Source organism: Podarcis bocagei (genome assembly GCF_964188305.1).
Source record: "Podarcis bocagei genome assembly, chromosome: 11".
Lineage (NCBI taxonomy): Eukaryota > Metazoa > Chordata > Lepidosauria > Squamata > Lacertidae > Podarcis > Podarcis bocagei.
Window position 1 is genome coordinate 9,454,110 of NC_138136.1, and position 12,968 is coordinate 9,467,077.

Consider the following 12,968-nt stretch of genomic DNA (forward strand, 5'->3'; position numbering starts at 1 on the left):
ACGGCCGAATCCTGGCTATGTCTGGGAGCTTGTAGCTACTTGATTCCACCCTATCCCTTTTAGCTTTGGCACTGTGCTAGGCTAAGTGAAGGCTTGTTTTGGCATATCGTATGAACTGGAACTTGTGAAGAGCAACCCTTGGCCATAGCTCATAGTTAGTGAGGAGTAGAGATCTATGGCACAAGTCTGGATTTGGGTGACACAACGTGGCTTAGCTCAGTGCGGCATAGCGATAAAAAAGACAGGGGACTCAGCTATACAGCTGCAAATAAAATGTTTTAAATGTGTTGTAAAATGCAAAATACAAATGTGACACTAGATGGCAACAATGGGCTATGCCAAATCAAATGTATTTTTCAAAACGTTTTTAAAAAGGCATTTTCATTGCGTTTTTAATATGTGTGTAGATTCCACCAAGGGGAAGCAGCTGTGAGCTCTTTTCCAGCAGTCCACCACACATTCCTGTGGTCCCAATAAGCCTTAATTTGGAAAACTATGTTGTGTGAACCAGGCCATTGCAAGGAAACCGATCCACAACTCTTCTTCCCTTACTGGTTTTTGTTTTTTTTAAAGAGCCCGTAAAATATATTTATGATGACCTCCTCATCTCCTTGAAGAAATTCAGTAAGCAGCAAAAGTAGTTATTTTTAAATATTAAAAAATATAGTAAGTCCCCTGCTGTCCCGCTCCAGTAGTTAGCTCTGTTTACAAAGTGTTTTCATTGTATTTTCTCAGTCTCAAATGCCTTTTTAGTTTTAACGTTAGGAGGGGGGGCAGAACAGGTTTTGTGTGAATTCAGAGTAACAGCACAATCATAAACCTATTTACTCAAAAGTATGCCCCACTGTATTCAGCAAGGCTTACTCCCAGCCCCTACCACATACAGCACAATCCTAACCATATTTACTCAGAAGCAAATCTGACTGAATCCAATGGGTCTTTATACTAGGTAAGTGAGGGCAGGATTGTAGCCTAAATTAGTTTTAAAGAGGGTTGTTTGTTGTGGCTAACCACCATTCCTCTAGCCACCATCCTGTCAAGCTAGGAATACAAAAGCTTCCATGCTTCTAGATAACCAGCAGATAGCAGAATGCAAAATAAGAAACCTCTCAGAATTTTAAATTCTGCTGGGGGAAATCATGTTGCTTAATAAACATTTCTCTCTTGCCGTGATTCAGCTGGGGTCTGGGAGTCCACCTTGAAAAAAATGCAATTCTGGGGGATATTTTATCATTTCCAATACAGACCTGCAAGAAGATTGTTTATTTTTCTCAAAACTAAACTTGCTTCAACCTTAACAATTCCAACCATTTGAAAAAAGTCAAAGAACTATATTGTCTGCCACATTTACAGTGGAATTCTATACATGCCTACTTAGAAGTAAGTTCCATTAACTTCCACAGGGCTTATTCCCAGGTAAATGGGGTTAGGATTTTAGGCTCAAGTGACACGCTCATTGTCAACCTCACTATTTTGTACTATATAAATAACAGCTTTCATTCCATATAATGTCTTATAAATGCAAGAAGCAATTAATATAATTCTATACGCACTGACCTAATGATACAGTTGAAAATAGATCATAATGTTTTAACAGCTAATGTAAGTTATTTCACTGTTATCTGGCCTCCACCAAATTGAATCTGATCTCTTTCTTACCAGCTCATTTACAGCATAGATGCAATTGGAGTTGCTGTTCAGATTTATCCAAGATCAAAATCAGGCCCAATCGGTGGAGCTAGCAAAACATACTCTCCTACGTTTCAGCAATAGTGTTAGGCTACTGTTTTATGAATCTGCTGAAAATCTTCTATTGGCAATAGACTGCTCTGAAGTTTTGGCTTTTCGCTGGTCTTCTGAAGCATCTTTAAGCGACCTTCCAGTCTCTGGGTCCATTCACGTCGGAGCCTGGGGACAAGGAACAGACGCTCTCATCAGTGAAATCCCTCGCCAGATTTTTCAGATGTCTAGCTCTTTTGCGTGATAGCAATGATGTCCCTTTTCTTTCATCACCAAAGCACTTGACTTGTGTTAATTTAGCAAAGGTATCTCTCCAGCCTTCTGGCTGGGGACACAGAGAGAATACTAATGGCATAGCTCATCATCAGTGTGAAACCTGGTGACATTGCTAGATTCCAGAGGAGTCAAACAACTGGGAAAATGCTGTCATTAGATATATGCCACCTTCTCCCCAGGGTATTCCCTTGATGAAGCCTAACTGCTGCCTCATAGGAAAAAAATCATATAATGCATGCATTGGAAATGACATCAAGGAAATCTGTGAGCACAGACTGCTGTTTATGTTACTCCTGTCAAAACAAAACTCAGTGAATTGTCTAAATAATATGCATGCCGTTTGAATCAACAATATGCAGTTTTAATGTTGCCTAGACACTTTCCATATGCCTGATTGAACTTTTAATATACGACCAGGTTGACAGAAAATGTCCCAGTGAAAGATAAAGACTCCCACCCACTGCAGACATCTCTTAGGAAGGATATAGATTGTAGGGAAAGTGGCTAAGGCACAGAAACAAAATGTCAGTAAAGTCCAGTGCCTACGGTCAAGTTCTAGCCAGGACCCTTGAAAAGGATCAAGGGTATTAAAATCTGGAGTAAAATCTAGTATATTGACATCTGTTACAAAGGCTACATATATTGCATGTCGAGGTCCCCAGGGCCACCCCAAATAACTCACACATCACACCAAAATTTTAGTTTAAGGTTTTGGCATAATTTTGGCCATAACTTTATTAAAATACTAACATGTGAGTGGTTGCTTAGGCATTGCTTGCGACTAGCTGCCCCCACCATGAGGGACTGTCTGACATTCCGCACACATGCAAAAGTCAGAAAAGGGGAATACATTTGGGGGTAGCGACGGAGCAGGGAACCTGCCCTCAGCCCTCCCCAAATGCAACCAGGAGCTCATTGCTATGGCCCGAGCCCCCTTGACAGAGTGGACAAGCAATAGTTAGCCCCCGATTCCTTTAACGGAATCCCTTGCAGCAGCAGCATTAGAGGGGCAGGCACAGCCAATCCATGCCCCTCAACCAACCAAACCATAAACCAATGCCTAACCGCAACCTTACAAGTTGTGACGATTTGCTACGCAGTAGGCAAAAAACCAACTGGCCCAGCCAATCTGCCAGATGGACAAAATTCCTACCAGACCCCTGTCCCAAGAGCAGATGACCCCATGACAGGCATAGCAAGGTCAAGCGAACAACCCTAATTCTAGGGAGGGAGGGACGGGCAATCTGATGCACGGGCGAAAAGAGGAAGCCCTAGCCTCGTGCAAAGAGTTTTAGCATTTCTGGCTGTCAATCAACAAATGGCAACATTAACTCCTCCCAACAACAAGGGAAGCCCAATCGGATCAGTGGCCAACGATCAGTTAGCCCACCCCACAACTTTGGAGTGTCCTGGCGGCCCCCACCGCAACACGTGCTCTCCGTGAAGGAGAACACGCTTTGTGTTTTCTTGAAATGACCAGAGGCTGGATTTTGTTGGGCTCTGCATTGGATTGTGTGGACTGAGTTGTTGCAGTGGGGTGAGAGTGGAGATTGAGTTTGCAGATGAATGAGGAGCAGGAGAATAAGTGACCGGATGTGTGTGGAATGTTTCAGCATAAGTCTTGGGAAATGCTTGTGGGGAATAGAATTAAGGGTCTGCTATAATGGTAAGCATGGGCAGGGGGAGATATGGTAGGGGATCGAGCTGGCCAGGTAAAGATAAGAGGGAACAGATGTTGGAGGTGATCCTCACTTCCAGTCCTTCCATCCATCCATCCATCCATCCAGATCTAGGGTGGTCTGCCATTTTACTCTCTGGTTTGGTAGAGCAGTTGTTTAATGCCAGATCTGCCCATAGTGAGATCTCTACCATTCACAGCTTGATCATGGGTGATGGGGCTGGCTGATTTGTATTACTGAGACCTGGATAGATGAGCTGGGTGGCATTAATCTGACTCAGCTGTGTCCACCTGGGAACTTAGCACAGCATCAAAACAGCCTGGACAGTTGGGGCGGTGAGTGAAGGGTCACTGTAGCAGTCAACAAGGATGATATCTCCCTCGCAAGGAGTGCTGCTTGTGATCATCACTGTCCAGTATTCTCCCTACCCAAGCTGGTGGAGCTAGTCTCAACAGTGGTGTTGGAGAACTTCAGGGCCATTTTTCTGTGGGACTTCAGCAGACTTCCTGTGGCTGTCTTAAATGGACCAGATTGAGACTCCACAGCCCCCATTACAACTGTGGAGATGTCTCAATATATTGCTGGCACAATGCACAGAGACAGATATATCGATTGTTCTTTGCATGGGGTGGGGTCTGGAGTGGGGAGAGAGTTGTAATGACCTCCTTGTCATAGACCATTTTTTGTGGTGACACTTTCTCCCATAGGCATGGAGGACTTATTGGGATGGTCCACCCCTGGAGACCTTTTGAAGTCTGAAGCATTCCTGAATGCTCTGGGGGATTTCCAGGTGACAGAGCATGCAATCCTTTTGAGCCTCTAGTCTCACAATAAAATGGTGAGAGGAGAGGAGCTACTGACGCAACCAGTCACAAGTTCCTGCTCCAACACTGCAGAGTTCGTGTGACTCTTTGGTGTTCTGGAAAACTACAGTGAAATAGGTCAGCTGACATCTGCTGTGGAAATGGTGTCATAAACTAATCATAAAGACAACTGAATGTGTTACAGGGCATTATTTGGCCAGTTACAGGGTTGTAAAGGTGATACATTATTATCGGCTTCGGGCTTCTTGAGATTTCTTTTTGATTGTGCATCAGTTATGATTTGTGTTCATGGTGGTATTGGAGCGGTTATACATGAACCTCCAGATATGATGCCCCTCCAGAGAGCAATAATATGGTAACGCTGCGGAAATATGTGTGGATGGTCCAGTATAAACACTATTATTGCATCAAGACATGTAACAGAAAGAAAACACCAGTCTGAGGAAGCCTTGTGCCCCACTCTAGGATTGTCCATGGGAATGAAGAGCAGGTAACAAATATTTTAAATAAAAAATACAGAAATATCACATTGGCAGATGCTCCAAGTGTCCCTGTTTTCCAGGAATGTCCCTAATTTAGAGAAGCCATCCCAGTTTCTGATTTGATCCCAGAGTGTCCCACTTTTCCTTAGGATGTCCCTGTTTTCATTGGAGAAATGTTGGAGAGTATGGAGTTATCCGACCCCCAATCTGCCTGAAGACAATCCTGTACAGGGAGGTGGTTTTTTTTTAATGTTTAATGTTTTATTATGTTTTTATATATGCTGGAAGCTGCCCAGAGTGGCTGGAGCAACCCAGTAAGATGTGTAGGGTATAAATAGGAAAATTATTGTTATGGAATGGGACATCCCTATTTTCATTGGGGAAATGTTGGTCTCAATTAGTTCTGAGGGCCAGTGTGGATGGGAGCCCTCCACACAATCGGAACAGCAGGTACCAGAATTTAGGAGCTCTTGAACCCCGAAAACAGAGCCATCTGACTGTGTCCATGGTGAAATTGTGCAGAAACTGCCACACCTATTATTGCAGAAAATTATGGAGTTTGGGCAAAATATGTCGTAACACTTTTGACAATGATGAACATACAATCTAAGTACTTTTAAAAATCGCAAGTGTGAAAATGCAATAAGCTGAAGATCCTTTAGGGTATAGCGCCAAGAGTGGAACCAGTTGATAATACAACTGGAGGCCATTGATGACAGATTAACTTCTCAGCAATACTATGCACAGAAAGCTCCCAATATTCTAGGCCAAGAATGAAATGTCACTGCTCAATATACCACTGAGTATTGCTGCCTGCCTCCTTTAATGTCTCAATAAGCATTGCCTGGCCTTTTAAGGCTGTAGTCATTTTCATTTTGTTTCCAATTTAGATTGCAAATTACTGTTTAATATTTATTTTTCAGTTTGATGTGCCCTGTAGTCAAAGTGGCATTCTCAAGAGGGCATAGTCAAGATCTTAAAAATCAGTCTAATCAGCAGGGAATATCTTTATTCAAAGCACAGTCTCTCTTTGGCCAAGTGCGACTTGCTAACTACAACAACCCAGGGAACATAAAGAGAATATTTGTCTTCACTTCAGGCTGCTGCTTGCTCATAATCATCAGCTGCCCTCGGGAGGGAGGTCAGTCTCTCTATCTAGCCTGTTGAATTAAATGAACATTGTTTGAATTATGATTTGTAAAAGTTACTTTGTGTGGAGCCTCTGTGCGTTATTTGGTTGTGGTGGAAATTTCTAATGAAGAGCTGGGGAAACTTTGGAGGAGACTAGAGCGTTCCTTCCAGTTCTTGGAGTCGTCTAATCTGCTAGCAAGGACAGCAGGCAAAGGACAAGGTGAGAGGCCCTTCATCCACTGTAGCCATTAATATCTCCAACCATAGTCAAGGCCAGCAGGCCAGGGGAAAAGACTTGGGGGGTCAGATGAGATGGGGTGGTGGTTCACCATTTGTAGAAGCATTCCTGTGAGATGCCCATCCTGCCTCGTGAAAACCTTCCATAAAAGGCATCTTCTTTCATTATTGAACTGCAGAGAGTTTGGTGCTCATCGGCATACTCTCAGAGCCTACATGAGTCCTTATTTTCCAGGGACGTCCCTGATTTAGAGAAGCCACCCCGGTTTCTGATTTGATCCTGATTTGAATGTCCCACTTTTCCTTAGGATGTCTCCATTTTCATTGGAGAAATGTTGGAGGGCATGGTAAAGGTAAAGGTACCCCTGACCATTAGGTCCAGTTGCGGACGATCCTGGAAGCCCATGCTTGTGGCTCCTATCTATGTTAGCTTCATCTCAGCTTCCAGAAGAGAAGGCAGGCTCTGCTATTAGGTAGAGAGAAGCTCATCTTGCTTTACTGGCTGAGGGAGCTGGCGTTTGTCCGCAGACAGCTTCTGGGTCATGTGGCCAGCATGATAAAGCCACTTCTGGCGAACCAGAGCAGCGCACAGAAACGCCATTTACCTTCAAGCCGGAGTGGTACCTATTTATCTACTTGCACTTTGACATGCTTTCGAACTGCTAGGTTGGCAGGAGCTGGGACCGAGCAACGGGAGCTCACCCCGTCGCGGGGGTTCGAACCGCTGACCTTTTGATCGGCAAGCCCTAGGCTGAGTGGTTTAGACCACAGCACCACCCGTGTCTGGAGGGCATGGTAGGATGTCTCTATTTTCATCAGAGAAATGTTGGAGGGTATGGAGTTATCCAACCCCTGAGCCATCTGAAGGCAATCCTGTATATGGATTTTTTAAAAAAAATGTTTAACGTTTTATTATGCTTTTTATATATGTTGGAAGCTGCCCAGAGTGGCTGGGGCAACCCAGTAAGATGTGTGGGGTATAAATAGGAAAATTATTGTTATGGAATGGGACGTCCCTATTTTCATCAGAGAAATGCTGGAGGGTATATACTCTAAAGGCTAAACTATTGGAGATGCCCATTTTAGAGGATACCCTACAGTCTTTTGCTCAGCAGCTTCCATGCAAGTAAGAGAAAACCACTCACTTATTCAAAGCACTTTTGGTTAACTGGAAGTCTTCAACTTCTTTTTGCTTGGCCTGTGTTTCTTCAATGATTTCTTCCCAAAAGTTCTTCAAGCCACGAGCATCATGGACTGCCACGCCACGGCGTTTGGAGCCTAGATGTTGATTCATTTTTTCTGAAAAGCAAAGCAAAGATATGGAGACCTTCTCAGTGGTAATTTAGGAAATAATATGTGTGTTAATAAAATGGTGAACTGTTCCCACCCCCTTTCTCTCTCCATTAGAATTTTCACATACCCCTGTGAAAATTTTTCCCATTCCCCTGCCAAGTGGCAGACATTCTGCATGTACTAAGTACATTTAGTCTTCATTAGGAAGTTTTATGGGGGTCAAGCTTTTTTTGTAGTTCTGCAAAGCTTTGAATTCCCTTGTGTATGCTAAGACATACTCTTGTTTCTCAGAGTCCCTGTTTTGGCTACAATGCTGTCAGCACTCACCACCTGACTTTGCTATTAGAGGGAGTCGTATAACTTGATATGCAATATAGAGCGCCATTTTTCACCTTGCCTGTCCTCCTTTCCGGACTTTCAGTGAACATGCTTCTTTCCACAAATTTATTGATAGCTTGTCGTTGTTGTCTTAAGGAACGTGTCTTCGGAATCGTACACTGATCTACAGTGGTTAAAGATTGTTCCATATTTTAAGAAGCATCTTCATAAATACACATGACACCAATCATGCGGCCCTATCTGCCAACAGAGATTAGATTTCATAGCAGGGGTGGAGAAACTTTTGCCAGCTTCATTCTGGGATGGCTGTCTATGTGTCAGTGGAGGCAAAAGTGGATCAATGGATATGATTATTACCTTTGACGGTGACTTGGAAACTACAACTAACCCAGAATGCAGCAGCTAGACTGGTGACTGGGAGTTGCTGCCGAGACCATGTAACACTGGTCCTGAAATACCTGGTCCTGGTGCAAAGCAAGACCACCAAGGGTGTGTGACCTGTCAGCATGCAGAAGGTCGAAAGGCCAGCTGGCTAGCCCCCAGCTGAGCCGTCTCCTTCCAGCCGTCCCACTGCAAAGACCCATCGGCCTCTGCTCCGACCTAAATGAGCGACCCAGGCTTCAAAGCCAGGGCACACTATGTCAGCAGAGTGAACTGCACACACAGAATAGGCATGAGGCTTGTGGAAGCATACTACAACTACGGATTTATTAATCATAAATCAGGACAAAGAAACATGTTGTCTCTCTCTTTCTCGTCTCAGAGAGACAGGGAAAAGCAAAAGCTATACACACAATAGACGTTCCCAGCAAGCTGTGTTGGTATGTAAACAGACATGTGACATGCAACAGTTCCATGTCTGCAACTAAAGGTGGAATAGAATTTTCCAACATGACCTACAGAGGGATGTGCAGCCTGCACAGGGATGTGTGGCCTAGTGACTGTCCCAAGAGTTGGATAAAGGCCTGAAGAGCGGCATTTGACACTCAGTAGGGAGGTTAGCTACTGTATTATAGTAAAATAGAACCTCCACATTCAGAGGCAGTTTGCCTCTAAAAATCATTTGCTGTTGCATTTGCATCTTGCATAGGAGCTTCCCAAAAGCATATCACTGGTTGTTGTTGAAAACATGATCATGGACTAGGGCTGGCCCAGCCATTAAGGTGAGACAGGCAGCCACTTCAGGTTGTATATACCGGAATGTGGAGTTGTAGGTCACAGGTGTGCCATGATGTGGCCTACTCTGCACCTTTCCTCAAACTAGCCTGTTGCCCTCAGGTTCATCAGGAATTGCGTTCTCAACATCATTGCTGAACTTCCTCTGCGTGCGTACATGCCGTATATTTAAAAAACATTACTTCCTCCAAAGAATTCTGGGAGCTGCAATTTGTTAGGGGCTGGGGGTTGTAGCATTGTGAGGGGATGGACTACATTTCCCAGGATTCCTTAGGGGAAGCTAGGTGCTTTAAATTTATGGAGTGTTAGGGAAATAAGATTCAACAGCCAACTAAGGTGACTGTTGTACACAGAATGGGGGGTGCAGGCACCATCTTGTGCCTCACCTCAGGCAATAAAATACTTTGGGTTCAATGAACATTTGGGAGGATCCAACATTTTATGTTCCTAGGGTTGCTTTTTTGAGATATGTTCCAAGCTCTCCCAGCCTGGTTTCCTGTGTTGTTTCATGGGAGAAACAGCACCAAGCCCGAAACTGGAACCCACATTTGATAAATAGCCCCAACTGCATTCTCCAATGCAGCCACTGACTCTCCACCAAACATGAAATCTATCGGTGTAACAGGAGGAAATGAGATGGGGTGAGGGAGACATCCTTTTTTACATTCACTCCTCTCTATAGGAAGCGCTCAGCATACCCTTTGACACGCAAGCTTGTAAAATAGGAAACGCACAGACAACGTTAGGAAAATGCAGAGACAAGTTCAGTTTTGCATTTGTCTAATGCTGTGCTGAAAAATATAACTCTGTTCCTTTCCTCCTTTGAAAATGAGGGGTGCCTTAGAACCATCTGTTGAAGGCAATGATGAAACTATTGAATGTAGTGGCGTTTGAACGCCTCTGAAACTCAGTACTGTCAAGCTGAGTTCAGTGCGAGACAAGTTATACTTCATGCTGAATTCTAGAATTTAATAGTTGCTTTGCTTAGAGGTACTCTGCAAAGGTCTGGCTTCGCCTTCCTAGTCTTATGGGATAAATCAGTCATTGCTTTAGTCAAAAACGAAAATGGCCATGTTGGGGGCAAACGCTAGTGCTGCCATTCTGCTTTTGATCCAGCAGAGGCTTCTGGTAATTCGAGAAATGAGAATGTGATTTTCACCAGTTCCCCCCTCCCATTGTAGTTTTCCCCTTTGCCCTCTGCAAATCCCTTTCAGGGGGCTGGTGACCCCGCAGAACATTGTGAAAGGTGCCTGCAGATGAAAAGGGGGGTGGTGGTGGACAAAAACCGCATCTCTTCTTACATTTGTGGACATCTCCATGGGATCAAAAGCTTTTATACAAGCAGAATAACAGCACTGGACTTCACACTTCATGTTTAGATGAGGTATTTTAAGTGTGAATTCATGACAGTCAAGACTAGTCTCTATATACTTTAAATGCTTTTTTATTTTTAAAAGATATCTAGTGGGAATTCAAATTAACTTAACTTTGGTAAGTGATCTCTCCTCCCCTCCTTTCTGTGACTTAAAACTGGAGAGCAAAGTTATCTGATTTCAATGAACTTACGAGTTAATACTTCAGAAACTATTTATTTAAATATACCTTAAAATATACCTTTAGTTTTATATATTCTTTAACATTTCAAAGGCCCTTCACTGGAGTCTTATGAACAAATGACACCTCAGGTGAGATGAGAGCTACAGGTTTTCCAGCTTACTCACAGTAGTAATAAGTACTAGTACAATGAGACTTACTCATGGATAAGGTGTGCACAGGATTGAAGCCTTTAAATGAAAACATTGTACATAGAATGATGACTAAAGATTGCTTTAAATCAAAAACTAAAACAAACAGCTTCCATTGTTATTAGTACATGGATATGAGGTGGAACGGTAATCTTACTAAACATGGATTTTGAGGGGCATCTTCTCTGAGTGTTTTGATAGCCTTTGACATTTTACCTTAACACAGCGATTTAAATACTAATGTAAAATACAAACATGAAAGACTGTAGGGATCAGATAACTTGCGGGGGGGGGGGAATCTAACACCACATTAAAAATCTGGTAACATTATTAGCTGCATAAAAAGATCAGAGAAAAACTGATTACTGTGTCACACCCTGCAAGATAATAGAATAATAATCTGTCAAATAATTAAAGGCTTACTTTAATAATACAGAAGCTGCTTCTTCCACCAGGCTTTTCTGGAGATAGCTGTGAGATGTGCTACATTTGACTTTGGGTCCCTCTCTTTCACACAGGCTCACAGCGGACTGTGTAAACCTCAAATATCTTTTCTTCTGTCACTCATTTTTTATTTGGGTTTGGTGACACGAGCTATTTTTGAAGCATTTCAACAGGAGGCGAAGAAACTAATCTCCGTCTCTAGAAGTCTACAACACTTGAAGTGGAATGGCCAGACAGCTACAAGGCATCGGCTTTGAATGCCGCATTTGATCTCTGCTATAACTTTCAGGCAAGTGTCACTGATGTCATAACTTGGCTCAAGGGAAACAGTTATTCTTTGACAAGTGCACCTCTTAGGAACATGATGCCATGTGACTCGCAGGAACACAGCCCCGTCTCCTCCAAGACAACAGAGAGATCTGAGCAGCGTACATTGTATAACATGTTTTGTTTCAGGACTGCATTACTCAAGCAAGTGACAGAGGGGTCGTTTGGGGGGAAATCTTCTTTGAACTGCTGGCTGGTAAGAACACCTGGCTGGGTGCATGGCAGGAACTCTGGCTTAGCTGTTAATGCTGCGCATAGCAAAGGGATCTGAACTCAGCTCAAGGGCAGCCCCAAAGCTTTTAAGAATGTGCGACAAACATAGCACACCTACTGTGATGAATGAATAAGCAGAGGCTTTTCTCTGCCTCTGTGCTAGAGGCCCTATTCTTCATGAATTTTTCTTCAATTACAGTCATACCTTGGAAGTTGAACAGAATCAGTTCCGGAAGTCCGTTTGATTTCCAAAACATCTGGAAACCAAAGCACGGCTTCTGATTGGCTGCAGGAAGTTCCTGTAGCCAATCAGAAGCTGCTTCTGAAAATCGTTCGAAAACCAGAACACTCACTTCCAGGTTTCGATCATTCAGGAGCCAATTTGTTCAGGAGCCAAGGCATTTGAGATCCAAGGTATGACTGTATCGGATGCTACTTGTCATGATCTAGAAACATAAAAAGGTAAAGGGACCCGTGACCGTTAGGTCCAGTCGTGGCCGACTCTGGGGTTGTGGCGCTCATCTCGCTTTATTGGCCGAGGGAGCTGGCGTACAGCTTCCGGGTCATGTGGCCAGCATGACTAAGCCACTTCTGGCAAACCAGAGCAGTGCACAGAAACACCGTTTACCTTCCCACCGGGGTGGTACCTATTTATCTACTTGCACTTTGACGGGCTTTCGAACTGCTAAGTTGGCAGGAGCAGGGACCGAGTGACGGGAGCTCACCCCGTTGCGGGGATTCGAACCGCCAACCTTCTGATCGGCAAGCCCTAGGCTCTGTGGTTTAACCCACAGCGCCACCTGCGTCCCAAAAATCTAGAAACATACTCTATGTTTAATATTTGTTCCATCTGATTTCTATTTTAATCAGAGTTGAAGCCTAGCCTTGTCATGGGCAAAGCTAAATAACAGAGGTGGTATTATATTTCATTTATTGGTCGCTGTTATTATTAGGAAATTGCATTGTACTGAGTCAGACCGTTGATCCACCTAGCTCAGTATGGTCTACCCTGACTAGCAGGATATTTAGTATATCAGACGGAGGTCTCTCCCAGTCCCATGT

At 43.7% G+C, this 12,968-nt stretch overlaps 1 long non-coding RNA gene across 1 annotated transcript in view; it reads left to right on the forward strand.

Moving 5' to 3' along the window:
* The first annotated feature begins 12,209 nt into the window (after positions 1–12,209).
* Positions 12,210–12,968, forward strand: part of LOC308597893 — a 28,281-nt gene continuing 27,522 nt past the window's right edge. Inside the window, exon 1 of the long non-coding RNA XR_014013260.1 lies at positions 12,210–12,320. This is a non-coding gene — a long non-coding RNA (uncharacterized lncRNA). The remainder of the gene's footprint in view (positions 12,321–12,968) is intronic.